Source organism: Benincasa hispida, chromosome 9 (assembly GCF_009727055.1).
Source record: "Benincasa hispida cultivar B227 chromosome 9, ASM972705v1, whole genome shotgun sequence".
Lineage (NCBI taxonomy): Eukaryota > Viridiplantae > Streptophyta > Magnoliopsida > Cucurbitales > Cucurbitaceae > Benincasa > Benincasa hispida.
Genome location: NC_052357.1, coordinates 51,130,571 through 51,150,333, shown reverse-complemented (window position 1 = coordinate 51,150,333; position 19,763 = coordinate 51,130,571). Strand labels below are relative to the sequence as shown.

At 35.3% G+C, this 19,763-nt stretch overlaps 1 long non-coding RNA gene across 2 annotated transcripts; it reads left to right on the top strand.

Moving 5' to 3' along the window:
- Positions 1 to 3,551: 3,551 nt before the first annotated feature.
- LOC120085330 lies at positions 3,552 to 19,757 on the top strand. 2 transcript variants are annotated; one of them, XR_005483881.1, is made up of 3 exons: positions 3,552 to 4,087; positions 12,809 to 12,873; positions 19,586 to 19,757. It is a non-coding gene; the product is annotated as an uncharacterized LOC120085330 (long non-coding RNA). The 2 variants fall into 2 exon arrangements; XR_005483882.1 differs by lacking the exon at positions 19,586 to 19,757 and adding an exon at positions 14,694 to 17,117.
- Positions 19,758 to 19,763: the final 6 nt, after the last annotated feature.

The window sequence follows — 19,763 nt, the reverse complement described above, 5'->3', positions numbered from 1 at the left end:
TGATAAATGAAATAGTCAGTTTTAACATTAAATGGTCGTTATAAAGAAAAGTGACTATTTCCGTGGTCTAGTCTATATGCAAACTCATTGGATAGGATGCCCCCACTCACATGTCTCAACATGAACGATTTGTAGATCACATCATTTGTAGCACTTTACAATTTCTTGTAATAACTAGTGAGCCGCATCCAATAGTGTTACCAGGATGAGATACCCAATTTCATCCATATACTTATTAGATCATTTAAGCTATATACTGTAAACTTAATCCTGTTTATGGCACTACATAAAGTTACAGTATTTAGACTATAGCCAATGATATGTTTATTGGATTTTCATAATAAGATGCAAAATCAACAAGTCATTATTATTGATAAATAGAATGTTTAACACGAACTACGAGTTCTAGGACATTCCTAACACTTGAGTCCTAGGCGGTTGGGTCATTACAGTTGGTATCAGAACCTAAGTTTTAGGTTCTGTAGACTGACTTACTATGTAAGTCCAGATTATCCTTATGGCTCATGAATGGATTCCTCGTCATCGCCATGTATGTCTTATCAATTAAAAGTTATGTGATAGTTGTGCATTAAAATATTTGTTTAGCTTAAAGGCACCAACATGTTCTAATGCTAGGACAGTGACACAATAAAAGTTATTATAAGAGGATTATTAGGTATGACACTACAAAAAGAGAAAAATAAAATAAAATAAAATTATGAGGTCACTTGGCACTAGTTTATCTCATGAAATTATGTTAGAAACAAACAAATATATATACCTCAGATCAGAGATCTTAAAGGTTGATGAAACTAACTAAGCCCAGAGTCTTATTGTGATGAGAAGATCCAAGTTAGGCAAATTTGAAGAAACAAAAAGTCTTTTAGAGTTTACAAGTATGCAAATTGGTAAAGAAGAATTCTACAAGATGGAAATTCTTAGTAAGAGAGATAAGATTTATGGCAGAGTTAAGTAAAATATAATTTAGTAAAGAGATTATGTTCCACTTGGAAAGTGGGAAAAAGAAAAAGAGGTGTCTTGAATTTAGTGGTTTTATCAAAGATAAGTGTGAAGGAGAGAAAAGTATCTAAGAAAGTTCACTCTTTTGGAAAGAGAAAGGAATTTAATGTATTCAAAACTCCTAGTTATATGTGGTTTGGAGGCATGATATGAGGGGTTACAAAGAATTTGTTTTGGTGTAAAAGAAAAATATCTCATTATCATGTGGAACTTTAGAAGAATATGAGTTGGATGGAAAGATAGCTTACATAGGTGATCGGTATGAAACTTTATGTTAACATTTGAATCTTTTACCGAAATAAAAGGTTGAGAAGGGATAAGCTAAAATGGAGTTACTAGTAACAGTAGGTGTTCAAGAACTATTGACATGGTATGTTGAGGCTTCATCAGTTAAGAGGTAAACCATTGAGGGCATTAGTAAGATTTAAGGGATTTTGACGTGGTGTGCAAGTTTGAAACATGAACTAGCAAGACCATCAAATTGATTGAAAAAGGGAATTAATCCAGCTCGAGGTAGACAAAAATGGTATATGCACAAAAGTAAGTAAGCTGGATCTTCCAATATCACCATTGGCATAAGGGATAGACTGGTAATAAAGTTGAGTTGATAACAAGAAGTTGCTATAGGTGGGTTTGGAGCAGTACAGGATAATATGTTTTCCCTTGCATTGGCAATGAGTTAACGAGCTTTAGGGAGTACGAGTAATTCAAGCTATGACTTATGAATCAAGAAGGTTTTATCATAAAAAATGAACTTCAGGGATCAATTACGGTTATTACGAGGTTATAGAAATGTGTTATCAATTGATTGATGCTTTAGCATCCAAGGACTTCAAAACCTCATTTCAGAAGGAATTTTAGATTCATCCGCAACAGGGTCTAAGTTTTATGTGATTGTTTTAAGGCTAAAGAATAATATCAGAATTGGCTAAAGCAAGTTTTATAGCCCATGACATTATAGAGCCTCATGATGAGTTTCTCATGAATGTGAGACTTAATTAAACAGAGTTATTCTCAGACATGTAGACCCTAAGAAAGACATCATAGTCAGCACTTCTAGAGTAGAAGCATTTTTCTATTGACCAGATTTGTTTTGGTACGTATCTTCAGATGACGCATTATATAGTATGACCAGTTTCTCCATTACTTATATGGAGTTTTACCTGTGACAGAATGGTAAGCTCAGATATATGTTTTTAGTGGATAAGACTTTCTTAAGTTCACAACAGTTTTCATGGTTCTCAGCTTGAACATGTTAAAGTATTGTTGGTTTTCAGCATCTTAAGTTTCATAGTTATGTATGGAAGGGGTTGTCACACCACTTTTGATGCTAGTTTCAGCTATGTCAAATGACAACCTCGTTTTACATCTATTTTTTTTTTGGAAGAATCTCCAGTTAGTATTGGGTACTCGATGGGGATTTAGTACAACTTTTTACCTGTAGACTGATGGTCCGACAGAACGTTTGAACCAGACATTTGAGGGTATGTTGTGCGCTTGTTCGTTAGAGTTTTCAGGGTGATAGGACTCTCACCTGCATTTAATAGAATTCACATATAATAACAGTGATCAGATTATCATGGGCATATCGCCATTTGAGGCCCTATATGGATAGATCTGCAGGTCTCCTGCGTGTTGGAATGAGGTAGGAGAGAGGAAATTACTAGGACCTGAGCTAGTGCAGACCACGAATGAGGCAGTATAGAAGATCAGGGCTAGTATGTAAATAGCTCAGAGCAGACAGAAGAGTTATGCCGATGTGAGATGTAAGGACCTGGAATTTGAGACTAGTGATAAAGTGTTCTTAAAGGTGGCACCTATGAACAGTGTTTTGAGGTTTGGCAAGAAAGGGAAGTTGAGTCCGAGATTTATCAAGCCTTTCGAGGTCTTGGAGCAAATTGGCCCCGTAGTTTACCAATTAGCTTTGCTTTCATCATTGTTTTCTTTTCATAATGTCTTCTATGTTTCGATGTTGAGAAAGTGTGTGGTAGATCCGTCCTATGTAGTTGACTTTGAGCCATTACAGTTGAATGATAACTTAAGCTACAAGGAGAAGCCCATGGAAATTCTCGTTAGAGAGGTAAAGATGTTGCGTAACAGGGAGATAGCTTTTGTGAAAGTGTTATGGCAGAATCATTAGTTCAAGGAAGCCACCTGGGAGCGAGAGGATGAGATGAGAGCCCAGTACTCGAAGCTATTTCAGGAGTAACTTTCGAGGACAAAAGTTCTGTAACTGGGGAAGAATGTAACACCCCAAAAGTTTATGGTAGTAAGCTCAATAATTTTTATTATTTGAGGGTGTTTTTGGAATTTTGGGCATTTAAGTGTAATTAATGAAGTTTAATTATTGTGAAAATTGGGCTTTTCATGTCGCATAGTTCAATTTGGAAATTAATAGTAGGAATTAATTTCATTTTGGGAAGAAAAAGAATTTAATAGAATAAGTGGAATAGGAAAAGAATAAAATGAAATAAATAAATAAATTTTATTTTATTTTTATATTTTCTTTTCCTTTCATTTTTCTTTTTTTTTTCCCCTTTTTTTCCCTTCCCTTTACCTTCACCCTCACGCCGCCCAAGCCCCCCTTGAAAATTTTCTTCCTTTCCGTCGATTGGATCCGACCCCTTCATCTACATCTATCAGCCGTCGCCAGCCGTTTGTGCCTCCAGCCAGATGTCGCTGCTCCCCTCTCCCTCGCCCAACTGTGTTGAGGCTCAGAAGCCAGCCGTACGAATTCAACTGTCTGCCAGATCTGACGTTCGCCGTTCGGATCTGAGATGCGTCTAGCCAGCCGTTGAGCCGTTCGGGTCTGAGACGCGTCTAGCCAGTTCTATTTGCCAATCCATGCTCACCAAGAGCCACCGCTCTTCATCCGCACTATCCAGATTATTAGTTGCGTGCTGCGCAGCCTTGTCCACTTTTGTAGCCATACGTTGCCCAACCTCGACCCACGCACCGCTCATCTATCCAGCCTTGCAGACCTGTGTGCAGCGGTTGCTGCCATTGCAGGTCTACCTTGCGGGTTTTCTTTCGCCACTGCTCTCGTCGGATTTTTGAGATTTTTTGGGTAAGTGAATGGGTATTTTTATAGGTTTTCTTAAAGTAGCTTGAATGCCTATCAAGTTTTGACATAAATTTATGTTATCCACTAAGATTTTGGTCGGATTTGATTAACCCATAATGTTGGGATTTTAGATTCAAGATTTAGGAGGATTTTGAGTTGGCTCATCAAGTTTGAAGTTTAAGACCAATTTCGGCGGAAAATTGTTAAGGTTGGTAAGTCTTTGTGAGTTTTGAAAATTAACCTTAGACCAAGCCATAATTTCAGTAAAGTTAAAATTGGAGACCACGAGATATCTCTCCATTCATAAGCCAAATCCTTTTCAAAAAGCAGAAAGAAGGAAAGGTGGATTTAGAGGGAACCATGCGTTGATCATGAAGGCCATGCGTTGGTAGTAGAACTATGCGTTGGTCATGAAGTTCCAAGAGGAAGAGATGCTGTCGGACAGTAAAGTCTAGAAGTAGCATCAACTTGGGACGAGGAATTCTCCCAGACTACTCGTGCGTTTTAAGTAATTCTAAAGCCACCTAAAAGCTCTGAGAGTCTAGTTTTTAGGGTTTTGCTACAAGAGAAGAAGCTCCAAGGAATTGGGTTGGAGGGTGAAGAAACAACAAAAGGGTCGAGCTATTGGGTAGACTTGAGCCAGTCTTGTTGTTTTGAAGATTTCGGCCAAACCACTAAAATTTATGAGCTAAGATTTTAAGGTAAGCTTCCTGAGACATTTTAGAGAATGTTTGTAGAAGAAAGTATCTCGATATAAGACTTAGAACTATGAGTAATCTGAGCTTTAAATTGAATCTAGATTCTAGGGTTCTAAAGGGAGGCCGAGAAGACCTAGGAACTTCTAAAGAGAGAAAGATTCCTACCTTACCAAGGTGAGTGGTAATTTTCTTTAAGTCTTAAGCATATCTTTTAGAGTATATGTATATATTATGTTATGAATGAGTAAAAAGCATGAGAAATGTGATTATGTGATCGGGATAGTCAGGGGGTCAATAGACCTAGTTTCTGAGCCTCGAGTGGAACCTCACGGGATGGTCAGGGGACCGAGAGGTCTAGTTCCTAAACCTGTGGGAGGAAACTGGCATGGGATAGTCGTTGTATAAACATTACATTGTTGTAATAAAATGGGCCTAATCAATCAATTGTTGTTTATCTCATTGACTTAAAGTTTACTGAGAGTAAAAAGGTTTCAGATGGGCAGTAAGTATTGCAAAAGTGTAGTATCTAGGTCCCTCACGCCTCTCCTCGAGCTCAAGAAGTGGGCTCAGAGCGGGGTGTGACACATACTCTGCAGGTGACCCTCAAACACTGTAGCTGTGAGGGCCTTCATAAACAGATCAACAACATTGTGCTCCAAAGCTATCTTCGTGACAATCACGTCCCCTCGATGCACAATCTCTCAGATGAGATGGTATTTCCACTCAATTTTTTTGCCACGCTTATGACTTTGAGGCTCACGAGAATTTGCCACAACACCACTATTATCACAAAAGAGTTTGTATAAGACCGATGTTTGTATAAGACCAATCTCATAATGTTTAGTCTCGTTATATAATGTGCCTTAGTTTGATAATAGTGATAATAGTAGGCAAAATAAATGGCGCTCGCATGTAAATAACTCATATTATTAAATAAAAAACATTTGTTTAATACAAGTGTTTACAAACTACAAAACCTAACAAGACTTTAGAGTATCAACCCCAACAATCTCCCACTTGTCCTAAAGCGAAGGGGGTGTACATTACAACAAGTACAAAACAATAAACTAGGGCACTAAGGCCCAATACAAAAATATACCACTTGCCCTAGTCCAGTTGCAGGCGGTCCCATAAACCCATGCTTTGAAGGTGACCCTAAAAAACTGTAGCCGTGAGAGCCTTCATAAACGGGTCAGCAATGTTGTGCTCCGAAGCGATCTTCGTGACTATCACATCCCCTCGATGCACTATCTCGCGGATGAGATGACACTTCTACTCTATATGTTTACCGCGCTTGTGACTCCTAGGCTTTATCGAGTTTGCCACAGTACCACTATTATCATAATAGAGGGTGATGGGCCTATACATGTCTGGAACAACTTTCAGATCAATTAGGAGCTTCCTGAGCCAAACGGCCTACTTTGCAGCTTCACAAACCACTACATACTCAGCCTCTTTGGTGGAGTCCACGATGCACCCCTGCTTGGTGCTTTACCATACTACAGCCCCTCCGTTAAGAGTGAACACTGATCCTGAAGTGGATTTCCGAGAATCCTTATCAGTTTGAAAATCAGAGTCCATGTATCCTGTATGGCTCTAAGACCTTTTCCTGTAAAATGTCTTTTGGTCATTTCACCCTCAAGACAAGATTCACACGGAGGTAAAGATTTGTCTTCTGACTGACTTATGAGTCCACAGTTGAGCAATCTCTCAATCCTATTGAGATTACTGTGTCCAAGTCTCAAGTGCCAAAGATAGGTATTAGGAGAAACTTTTTGCCTTTTATGCCAAGTCTCAGCTGTTTTAAACAATCTCAGTATTCAAAATAGTTTGAGCCTCGGTTGGTTTTAACATGTATAAGTTGTTTTCTAGTTTTGCAGAACAGATTTGAATACCTCTTGAACTAGTGAACACTTCATTTATTTCAAAAGATACTTTGTACAGTTGTTCTATCAAACAAGAGATAGATATTAAATTCCTTCTCATCATAGTAGGAACATAAAATACATTTTCAAGTAAAATGAATCTATCTCCAAAAAATAACTTCAAGTCTCCCATTGCTTTAATTGAGAAAACCTCTCCCGTTCTAACTTTGAAGGTTGTCTCGCCTTTTACAAGCGGTCTTTAGGAATTAGTTTCCTGAGAAAAAGCACAAAATTGATTAGCGGCCCCTTAATCACTATCCAGGTTAATGTACCATTCTCACTAAAAATGTCTCAACAATGAGTAAATCATATTTACCTTGGTTTTCTTTCTCAGCTTTCTTATCTATGATAGCACCGTATACTTCCACCCTCATATCCAGAACATGTTCTCTAATAGAGGTTTGTTCTTTTATGTGGTGGTCGTAAACCTCCTTAAGAGTATCGTGCCTGACAGATGAGGACGGTTGTCCAAATATTGCCTCCAACGAATCCATTATCCCCTTCGCAGTGACCATGCTTTCATGTTTCTTAGTCGAAACATCTTATATGTTTGCTAAGATATAGGCTTGGGCCTTTTCATTTGCTCTAACCCATTTATCATAGACATTCTGAACATTTCAGTTTGCTGACGAGCCGAGAGTCGGAGAACATTCCTCTGTTAAAATGAACCTAAGATCACTGATCAATAGTACCGTGTTCAAATTAGGTTTCCAAGTTGCGTAATTATTTTCGTTTAATTTATTAGAAGCGAGTAGTTAAATGATTGAGTTAGACATGTTGAAAATATAAACAAATTCTATTAGTGAAATTCTAGTAAATCCAATCAAGTTTTAGTAAAAATAATAAGGTACCCATATATCTCATCAATTTTGCAATGATACTTCAGCGAGTCAGAATAATCGCTACCGAGGGGTAGTCAATTACTCATTCACTTAGTCAAGACATTCTTGACTAAATACTAATTCTAGAATATCTCATATTCCTATAGTATTTAGTTATCGTTTTTTGGTCAAGAACCTACTAACACTTAGCAATTCTTATAAGTATAACCCATCATTTTTAGATCCCAGAGATAGGTATCAAATAACTATCGAGGGGTAGACAATGCTAAAGAAAAACCTAAGAGACCCTATCAATTTTTTGAGTTTGCATTGTTCCAATCCCCAAGTCATAACCCTCCGAATGGGTGATCGCCTAAAAATGACACGCAGGCAGAGCATGGGAATCTCATGGTGCAACTTAATGGAGGAGACCGTAGGATGTGTTGACACGTTTCCTTCTCGCACTTACTATGAACAACTTCCCCTATTCATCTTGTTATTGACCCATGCAAACACTTTATGAATGGAGTGATCGCCTAAAAAACGACACGAAATCGAGCATGAATCTCACGATGTGAACTCTTATGGGCGTGAGAGCTAAAAATAATATATCATATATATCATTAATCCCCCGTTGAAGTGTTCTAGATGGTTTGGGTAAACTTTTACTTACACATATTCCGACTAATTAAATACAACCTAAGTCTAGGTATTTATCCGAATATAACTTTTATACTAGATTTAACCTACAATCTCTAAGTGATAAACCTTATTGCCTTACATCACTCACGCATGCTCATCAAATCAGGTTAACAAAACTCAAGAACCGACTCCATCTTTAGGTAGCAGGTGTTCCGTAAACCGTCAACTTAAGTACCCACAGTCTTAGACAGGATCTTGCTGGGTGAGCTTGTGATTGAAGTTTTACAAGATAACGACCTATTTTAACTATTAAATAGGTTGTAATTTGTTAATCCTATGTGAGCATGCAATTAATTATCTTTGTTATAGATTTTAAATGTCTAATTTATTTTATAACACTTATAACTTAGACATTCTCCATAACATATATCATACATTTCATAATTTAATATAACAACTTATATTAAATCTCATAAAAACCTACACATGCATACTATATATTATAACACTTATAACATACTTTCAATGCATGTAACATGCTTTCCTATGGTAGGATTTTAAATCTACATAGCATACTTTATGCACAAACAAGATTAATTTAATTAAAACATACATTCATAATGCATAATTAATTAAACACACACTGAAGTGACATTGGTTTTGACATCCTAAATAGGAAAATAGCTAAATTATTACAATAATAATTCAAAATCAGCTCCGAACTGCTCCGGAACACTTCAAACTGACCCGAGCCAACTGAAAAACCCTTGAACCGTACCTCCAAGGCACCAAAAAGGTTGAACCGGACTAGAATAGGCTGAATCGGGTCAAACCGCTATCTGGACCACCGCTCCTTGCACACACATTTCTGGGCTCTCTGATGAACAGTGTCGCACTGGTTGAAGGAGCGTCACAATGCTGTTTGACAGAAGTAGCTTCGACCTACTTTTCCTGCTGTGCCTTACTCCAATTTCTTCCAATTACAACCTAGTTTCAACTCTAATGACTAACAAATTTATAGACCATTCTTCACACATTAAAGCCCACAAAGAAGGGGTCAATTACAAAAATTACTACAGAATTGAAGGTAAGACTTGATGCTAAAATCGTAATATGTCTACTTCAGCAAGCATAACATTCATCACATGAATTAACACCCACTAAGCTAAAATTAATGCAAATTGAGTGCTTAAAACATGCTTCAATACTAATTGTAAGAGTCTACAATGCATATCCAGAAGAAATCAAAATTCTAAGCACTCTAACTACATTAATTTTAGGATTAAAATATGCATGATCAAGATAAGAATATTAGGGTTTCAGAAATACAACCTTTGTAGAAACACCAAATTGATGCAGTCTCTTGCACGAATCTGATAAAAAATGGTTCGTGGACGACCTCTAGAGTCTTCCACACTATTCTTCGATTTTAGAACGGGTGCTGGGATCCAATTTGTGAAGAAATTGAAGGGAATTTGGAGAGTTAGAGAGTTTTTGAGTGAGAAACTTGGAGAGAACAATTCTCTTCAAAAACACAAATTGCATGAACTGTTTCCAAAATTTATTCTAATTATAGAAGAAATTCAAGCAAATTGAATTTCATCCTATAATGACACTAAATCAACATGCAATTAAGTGGAATTAGGTGTTCAAATAAGTGAGAAATGTGGGATTTTCCCACTAACCCTATTTTCATTTTTCTATTTTCCAAAAAAATCAATTAAAATGAATTTTAATTTTAATTCAAATTAATTCAATTAATTAATTTTAAATAAAATTTCTTTAAAATCAATTTTAAATAAAATTAATTCCAATAGTTAATTTTAAATAAAATTAATTCCAATAGTTAATTTTAAATAAAATTAATTTCAAATATTAAATTAATAATGAATACCAATCCCGAACATGAATCCCTATTCATGTATAATATTTAAATCATATTTAAATATTTTCAACTTTCCAATTTCGTTTAATTCAACAATTAAATGTCAACTATATCACATATAAGTAGTACTTATTCCTTAATATGAATTTGAACATTTTAAATTCTCTCATCACACTATTTTAAGGTTTAGTCCAATATAAGCTAGCAGGGGGACCTAATGAATCTAAAGATCATGAATTCAGAAAATTAGAGATTAACCAGCTAAACTCTTTAACCTAATTAACCGACATTCGTTAACTATTGGGACACTCCATTAAAGCCTAGTAGCAGTACTTTCCTCACTGTAGATATATTTCTGTCCACTTGATTTAACCATAATCAGTAAGTCGATCCTTCACAGGTTGTTCATAATTACAGCTGGATTAAAATCACCGTTTTACCCCTATAATTACATTCTGCTCCTTGAGTTTCACTGATCCTCTAATGAACAATTGATTTGTGGTCCAACCACCAAACCGAGTCCCTCTTAGGTCAATAAGAGGGTGGGGCCCCATATTCGAGACCAGAAGTCAACACTTAAGAGAACAACCTATCTCCTGTCCCTAAAATCAGGTAGAAGTGAGTTTCATCTTGCAAGACTATGTCCTCACCTATCTATCCAGTTTTACCCCTAAAATGGAAGGCTTATTGAGTTGGCGATGTTGAGCCACTCTCACCCATGTGAACTAAGGAATAATCATGAATAAACTGGAGTTCATAGTTAGCTCAGGATTAAAATCGAGTTACCTAGATCATCGAATTGAAATAGTCAGTCTTATTAGTAAACGGTGTTATAAAGTAAAAGTGACTATCTTGTGGTCTGGTCTTATGCAAAATCATTGCATAGGATGCCTCCACTCGTATGTCTCCACATGAATGATTCAAGATCACATCGTTTGTATCAAATACAAAGTGGGCAGCATCCATAATATCCTAGGTTAAGGTACCCAACTTTATCCCTATACTATAGACCGTGTTGGCTATATACTCGAACTTGATCCATTTCTATGTCTCTACATATAGTTCAAGTATTCATACTACAGCCAGAAGTTCTTAGTTTATTGGATTTAGGATTAAAAAGGTGCAATTCACACATCTTGCTCCTTAAGTCCCACTGATCCTCTAATGAATAATTGGTTTGTGGTCTAACCACCAAACCGAGTCCCTTTCAGGTCAATGAGAAGGTAAGGCCCTCTTTTCAAGACTCGGAGTTAGAACTTAAGAGAACACTTATCTATTATTCCTGGAATTGGGTAGGAGGGAATTCTGTCTTGTAGGACTATGTCCTTAGCTATCTACCCAGTCTTATACCTAAAATGGAAGGCTTATTGAGTTAGTGATATTGAGTCATTTTCACCTATGCAGATTAAAGGATAATCCAAAAAAAAAAAGGAGTTCATAGTTGGCTTAGGATTAAGATCGAGTTACTTAGGTCATCGAATTGAAATAGTCAGTCTTATTAGTAAACAGTGTTATAAAGTAAAAGTGACTAATTGGTGGTCCAATCTTATGCAAACTCATTGCATAGGACGTCCCTCTCGCATGTCTCCATATGAATGATTTAGGATCACATTGTTTGTATCAAATACAAAGTGGGCAGCATCCATATTATCCTCAGGTTAAGGTGCCCAGCCTATCCCTATACTACTATTTTGGCTATATAATCGAACTTGATCTATTTTTGTGTCTCAATATATAGTTCAAGTATTCATGCTATAGCTAGAGGTTCTTAGTTTATTGGATTTAGGGTTAAAAAATGTGCAATTCACATATTCAATAACATTTTTACTAAATAACCTTAATAACAACTTTATTGTAAAATAGAATATGTTTAATGTTTATAAATCACGAGTTTTATGACATAAAATCCTACAATGAATACTTGAGAAGGACTAACTTGCTGTTATTGGTCTATATTCGTGGACACAGAAATATATCTATAGTGAAAAGAGTGCAACTGTGGAGTAGAGTGTACCAACAATTAACGAATATTGATTAATTTGGTTAATGAATTTAGCCAATTAATCTCATATCGTTGGAGCTTCTGATATGTAGGTCCATAAGGTCCCATTCTTAGCTCACTAAAGGATATTAATGAAGATCAATTGAGAAAATTGTATGTTAACCTGATTAATATATATATAACTAATTATAATGTGATCTATAATTCATATTATGTAAGAGAGATATATTTGAATAAAATTCAAATATCAAATTTGTGGGAATTGGATTCCTAAAAAGATGTATACATATAAATATGTGATATTTATATGTTAATTAACTTTATATTTAATATGATTTAATATAGTTACTTAATTGATTAATTAATGATTAATTAATTGATTAGGAAATGATAAGAGAGGTGGAAGAATATAAACATTTGATGTTTATATATTAATTAACTATATTAAATTAGGTTTAATGGTTATCTAATTAAAGTGCCAATTAATTAGATAAGATGTTATTTAATTAATTGACATCACGGGTAAACAGATAATTACTTTGAGAAGGGGTAAACTCTTTTCCATATATAATCATAAAGCCCATTTGGGGAAATAGTTGATTTGGTGAAATCAATACCCTAGCCTCCACAGATTATTTCCTCTCTACAATTTATCTCTACAATCTCTTTGCCTCTTCCTTTTCCAAGGGTTGGAGATCACTCATCCAACTCTTAGAATTCTTAGAAGAATAACAAGGTATTCTTGTGGTAGTGTCGGTGACGGTGAGTTCGTGTGGAGATCAAGAGGAATATCAAGAGGGTCGGGAGTTTACAAAGGTAAGAATGATTCTTCCCCTTTGTTTCTCATTTTATTGCATGCTAAGCATGTTATTCATCCTATTTATGTTATATTTAGCTTGTTGTTTTGTTTCTTTAAAAATGAAAAAAAATCGAATGCAAGATGATCCTAACGCTTCTACTCGGAATTTCATTCTCAACAACTTTAATCACATAAAATATTCTCCACTACACAAGATAGACTCGAAATAAACATAATGAATGTGCAATTCCATATGGAAGAAGCACACAAAAATTATAAGCAATTGAATCAACTGAACGAACATCCCCTTCATCCATCACCTTAATCTTTGTCAAAATTTATCGTTTCTTTATCCTAATGTCTCTGAATATCTAAGTGATACCTAAGTGTCACATTTTTAATGCCCATAAATAACATCTATAAACATACTTGTACATACTCATGTACAAGAATCATAAATAACCTCTTCTTCTAAGAATGTAAAAATAAGATGCAAATGAAAACAGAGCATTGAAGATAAAATGATGTTCATCATTTTCATTGTTTTTACCATTCATTCAAGGAAAAAGAAACAAAATAGTCATTCTCATTCTTCGTATTCTAGAGTACTCGAACAAAGTTATAGCTGCAACTTGGGACAAGCTATGAGTTTAATTTGAATAATAGCAAATGATGAGCATGATTCGCTTGAGAGATTTGGTGGATATGAAAAAATGTTTCTCAAACAAACAAACAAAAAAAAACAATATTTGAAAGGATTATTTTTAAATATAGAAAAATGAACCAAAATATTTATAAAATATAGCAAAATTTTAGAACTATCAATAATAGATGCTGAATCAGTGTTTATCAGTGACATTGATAGACACTGATAGATTCTATCAATGTCTATCAACGTCTATCATTAATAGTTCTAAAATTTTGCTATATTTTGTAAATATTTTCAATAGTTTTACCATTTGAAATAATTTCCTTATTTTGAATGAAAGGAAATTGGACTATGAAATAGAGAATCGCAACCAAAGAAATATTGAAGTCAAAGATTATATGTAAGAAGTTCTCCTCTAATAGGAAAAATAACATAGAATCAAGATGTAACGTATTACTCCCAAAAATTAAAATTTAATTCCTAAAGGACAACAACATTGAATCACTTATATGAAATGTGCAAGTACTTGAAACATCAAGATTATCAAATCTACCCACAAATAATATCATTAAGAATTTGGTATGAAAGAGGTTGGGGGAGAAGAAGCTCATGGAAGCAAATGAGAAATAGTAATTTTCTGTCTCCATACAAATAATTTTAACAAAAGAGTGTCCCTTCATTGCAAGTTTGCAACACACTAATCAAGGTTATTAGAATTTCCATTAACTATGTCACATTAGCTAAACACCTATTAATTCTATATCTACTATGAAACAAAAGACATCTAAGAATGATAGGGATCGTTTATGTTGTGACTTTAATAAAATACTTATCAACGTTTTCCACATAGACATTGTGTCGTATTTATTTTCTTTCTCTTCTAATCAAGGGTTAACTTTAAGATCTTTGAATCGCTCATCCTTGCAACTTTACAATTAAAAATATGGCAACCATTACATTAGTTAATCTGTCTTGCAACTCATTTATGTATAAAAATATTGTTATGGAATACTATTGAAATCAACTTTACAAGTTTGTTATAACAGTTCTTTGTAAAGTCCTATATAAGTACAACTTAACTAACTGATTGAATGTACTGAAAACTAAAGAAAGAATCCTAACTACTTATCTGTATTCTTCAAGAAACTCTACAAGATTTAATAAATCTCAGCTCCTCCGTGGATGTAGGTCCTTTTATGGTCGAACCACGTTAAAGACTGGTGTCTTCCTTCTTTCCCTTCTCTTTACTCTTCATGCATAGCAATTTGATCTTCATCTTCTCAGATCTCTCTAAGAAAATTGACAGCATTTCACCATTGTTCTTCCCTCTCCCTCGAGTTCTCTGAAACAGAAAGAATGAAAAAAGTGAGATAGTCATTCAAAGCTTCCAGACAAGTGAATATTGTAGTCTAATCTTGGCCATCAATATGTAGGGTCAAAAAGTGTTTTCACACAGATTGTGCTTTCTGTATATGGTTTTAATTCAGCTTATAATATTAGCTGGTTTTCAAGTCAAATTGGTTTTCTTAGTTTGGGCCTCGGTTGTTTCATGGAAAAGCCCACTTCGTATTGAAGACAACCCAACAACTATTTTCCTCTATGGACATGTTATTACAAAAGTCTTGGGGAAAAAAGTGGGATTTGGTGTAAATCCTCATAATGAAAATAAGAAAGAAAATGGTTGTAGATCAATTGATCAATAGCTTGAATGTTAAAAAGAAATCATAAGAAATTTCGTCGTCTGGAGAATTCATCTAAAAGAAGGGCTCAATGGAGAGGCCATATTTGTTGTCAAAACAAAAAAGATCCAAGTGTTGGATTGGGTCAACCAAATTGGAGGAAACCTTACGTTGGAGCTGACATTGATTGTGAAATTTAGTAAGTCATCGGTGCAATTAATTAAAGAATGTTTCTCAATCTATCTAGTCAATAAAACTTCCTCCTAGTTAGGTGATATGAAAATCACATCAGGATGTTAGATTTATAATATAAACTCCAATAATTTAATTCCCTTCTTAAAACAAATCATTAGTTTTTATTTTCACTCATGAATTCTAGGCTTAAACTAAAGAACGTAAAAGAAATCTCCAAGCCTGTGCTAAGAAATAGGTTTTTATAGATTCTCTCAAATAAGGAAGCTTAACAGTAAATGTTTAGATTATAAGATTTATCTTGAGCTTCATTAAAGTTTACTCTAGAAAGAGAAGGAAGGAATAGCAACATGAAGAAATAGGAGGAGTAAGGTGTGAAAATAAAATGATAGAGAGAGAATCTTTGATGGTTTAAAACAAACAACTAGAAACCAACAAACAAACATAAACTAAATTAGTTGGAGATTGACCTTCTTTTCGACCACGAAGAAGTAAGTGAAAGTTTGTTTTGTTGTTGGGCTTAAAGATCTGCACAATTTTCTTCTGTAACTGTTGGAAACGGTAGGGCCCTCAGAACGACGAACTGTAAATCATCAAGGCATGGTGGTCAAGCGAAGAGAAAAACCTGCAAAACAGAAACTCGTTATAGGCTGAGTCACGGAGCCCGCTCTCTTTAAGACGTTTCATGGCTCTGCCCAAGTGTGCAAGCAGGTCTGAAAATTGCCACGTCGTCCCCAGGATAAAACAGGCAAATAAAAACTGATCGAAAATGCACCGTTATCAATCGAAACATACACCCTTTCTAAACTCACTGCTTGGAAAGCTAAGATGGAGAAGGAAGGGAAATTGAAGTGGGAATTTAGAAAATGAATTCTGTGTCTCACGAACTATTGAAGGCCTCACCTTTTATAGGTCTTCAACATCGAAATTGACCGTTTTAAAATTAATCAACGGACCGTTTTAAAAATAATCAATGGACCATTTTAAATAGTAGTGAGAAACTCTCTAATGCTACTGTGCTTACGACGCATTTGACATCTCTTTCCGTTATAATAACGGTTCTAAACTTTTGCGATTGCAGTACTATTGCAATGGATCAATATGGCTCGTAACAACTTTTCCCATAAGGGAATCTCTGATAGCAGACTTCTAAGCTAGTCTGCTTCTTCACTAGCTGTCGCTAGTGCTATCATTTCTGACTCCATCGTAGATTGGGCTAAAATAGTCTATTTCTTGGACTTCCAAGAGATAGCTCCGCCACCTATATTAAAGATATAGCTACTTGTAGCCTTTGAATCATCCGAAAGAGAGTTCCAATCAACATTGCTGAACCCTTCCAGGACAACGGGAAACTTTTGATAATGTAATCGTAGGTTTTGGGTTTTCTTTAAGTATCTCATGAACCATTCTATAGCATTCAATTGCTCTTTACTAGGTCTGCTTGTAAACCTGCAAAGTAGTCTTACAGCATAAGCTATGTCAGGCCTAGTGCAGTCGGCAGCGTATCTAAGACTGCCTATGATACTCGAATACTCAGATTGATTAACACTGTCATCAGTGTTCTTGAACAACTTGGCACTAGGGTCATAAGAAGTACAAGCTGTTTTACACACAAAGTAGTTATATTTCTTTAGAATCTTTTTTATATAGTGAGATTGATCCAAAGAAATTCCCTTTTCAGACCTATTTACTTTTATGCCTAAGATTACACTAGCTTCTCCTAAGTCTTTCATGTCGAAGTTCGCACTCAATATTGATTTTACATCATTTATGACGTGGAAGTTCGACCCAAAGATCAATAAATCATCTACATATAGACACGATATATTGCAGAGGTTATTATCAAACTTATGTTAGATGCATTTGTCACTTCATTGACCTTGAAACCATTAGATAGGATAAGGTTGTCAAATTTTTCATGTTGTTGCTTAGGAGCTTGTTTTTATTGGATTTTATGTCCTAAAACTCGTAGTTTGTAATATCATATTCTTGTTCAATAAAGCTGTTATTGAAAATCTTTAGTAAATTTAAATTCTATATTCATGAATCCAATAAACTAAGGATCTGAGGCTATTAAGTTTAAGTTTGAACTTTATGTAGTGACATAAATGTGGAGCAAGTTCAAATATATAGCCAAAATGGTCTATAGTATATGAATAAGATTGGGCGCCTTATTCTGGGGACACTATGGATGCGGACCATTTTGTAGTTAGTACAAACAATGTGATCTTAAACCGTTCATGTGGAGACATGAAAATGGGGGCATCCTATGTAAAGAGTTTACATAAACTGAACTATGAAATAGTCACTTCTTACGTTCTAAATGCCACTTAATGTATAAAACTGACTATTTCGTTATTTTATGACCTAGGTAACTTAATCTTAACCCTGAGCTAACTATGAACTCCTATTCACTCAGAATTATCCTTAGATCTGTATAGGTGAGGGCAGCTCATTATCACTGGCCCAATAAGCCTCTCATTTCAAGGGTAAGATCAAATGGATAGCTGGGAACATAGGGTGCAAGACGGAATTCACTCTTACCCGTTATAGGGATAGTAGATAGGTTGTTCCTTTTAATATTGAATCCAGGTCTTGAAATTCAAGGGGCCCCCACCTCTTCATTGGCCCGAGAGGCGTTCGGTTTATAGGTTTGGACCTTAAACCAATTGTTCATTAGAGGATCAGTGAACTTAAGGAATAAGAATGTAGTTTCGGGGGTAAAACGATTTTTATAACCCAGCCAAGATTATGAACAACATGGTGAAAGAAATAGCTTACTAATCATGGTTAATCATATGGATCACAAATATATCTATAGTGAGGGAGTGCAAACTACGGGACTAAGGGAATGACCCGTGAGTTAACGATTGTTGATTAGCTCCATCTAAAAGAGTTTAGCCACTCTAATCTCGGATCGTTTGAAGCCCATGATCTATAAGGTCCATTAGGTTCCCTAACAGCTTCATATGGAATAAAACTTAGAACAGAATGATGAATAATTCGAATGTTTGAATTAGGTGAAGAAGAGAGAAATCGACAAGTATAGTGATATAGTGGTTCGATTTTTTAGTTTAGAGATACAGCTTTAATATTAAATGTGATTTAAATATCAAGAATATGAAATACGTTCATATTCGGAAGCTCGGAAAATAATGGAAATGATCAAAGATGTAAAAAGTCAAAAAAGTTGACTTTTGACTTTGAAAAGTCAAAACTTTGACTGATGCTTATATTCAAATGTGATTTGAATTTCGAGAAAAATGAATGCGGATTCAGCTCGAGAGGTCAAAATTAGACAACACGAAAAAAAATCAATAAAAAGTCAAAATGTTGACTTTTCAGTTAAAGTTTGACTTTGACCAAATGACGATTTTGCCCTTCGACTAAAGTTAGTGGGAAAATCCAAACTTTTGTTGGATAATTCCACTAACAAAATAGTGGACTAGGTGTTGGCTTATAGTGGAGACATTAAGCCCACTTAGATAGTGGATTCTAGGTATTGGGTTTTTATGAAGTTATTTCATGCAATTTTGCATGACCCTTTTCTATAAATATGGGCTTGTTATTTTGGATTAAAAATTTTTGGATATTTTGCAAAAATTAGTTTTTAAAAATTGGGCTGAAAAATCCAAACCCAACCCAATTTTCACTCTACTATTTCCATCTCTTTTTCTCTCTCTCGGGTTCTTCATCCATCGAGTCCCACAACCCGGTTCTAAGTCCAGAGATAGTAGGTCAGCTTTAGTAGTTGTCTGGTTCGTGTTCGAGCAGAGATAGACGAGTTTCGGGAGCTTCAAAGGTAATTTTTCTAAGAAAACCCTAATTAACTAATTTAGGGTTGTATGTTTAATTTATACAATTAGAGTAAAATTGATCCTCAATTCTGCTGCGCATGCCTACTTTCTATCATGTGGTATTAGAGAATGTTTTAATTTTACTCAATTGCATGTGATGGATATCAATTTATTAGATAAAATTGAGATTGGAAACTAAAATGGTTTTTAGGTTTTGGGAATTAAATTAAGTTTTTTTGTAGTATTAATTTGTAAATGCTCACATGCTTATGAGCATTAATGTGTGAAAAAGAGTTTATAAATTTGCTGGAGTCATTAGAGTTGAAATTAGGGTGTAATTGCTCGGTTCCGGGAATGAGGACAACTTCAAAATGAAGAAAAAAAAAGCTCACAGACCCGATTTTACTCCCAGACCCGAGAAGATTACTCCAAGACCCGAGAAGGTTGCTCCCAGACACGACCTGGTTTCTTCACAATCTGATCGTCTAGCTATCGACAAAGCTGCTCTGGCCCATTTCGCCCCCCCTCCCGCTTCGCTTCGCGCGACCCGCGCCCCTGTGCGCCCGCCCGCTCCACTTCGCGCAACCCGC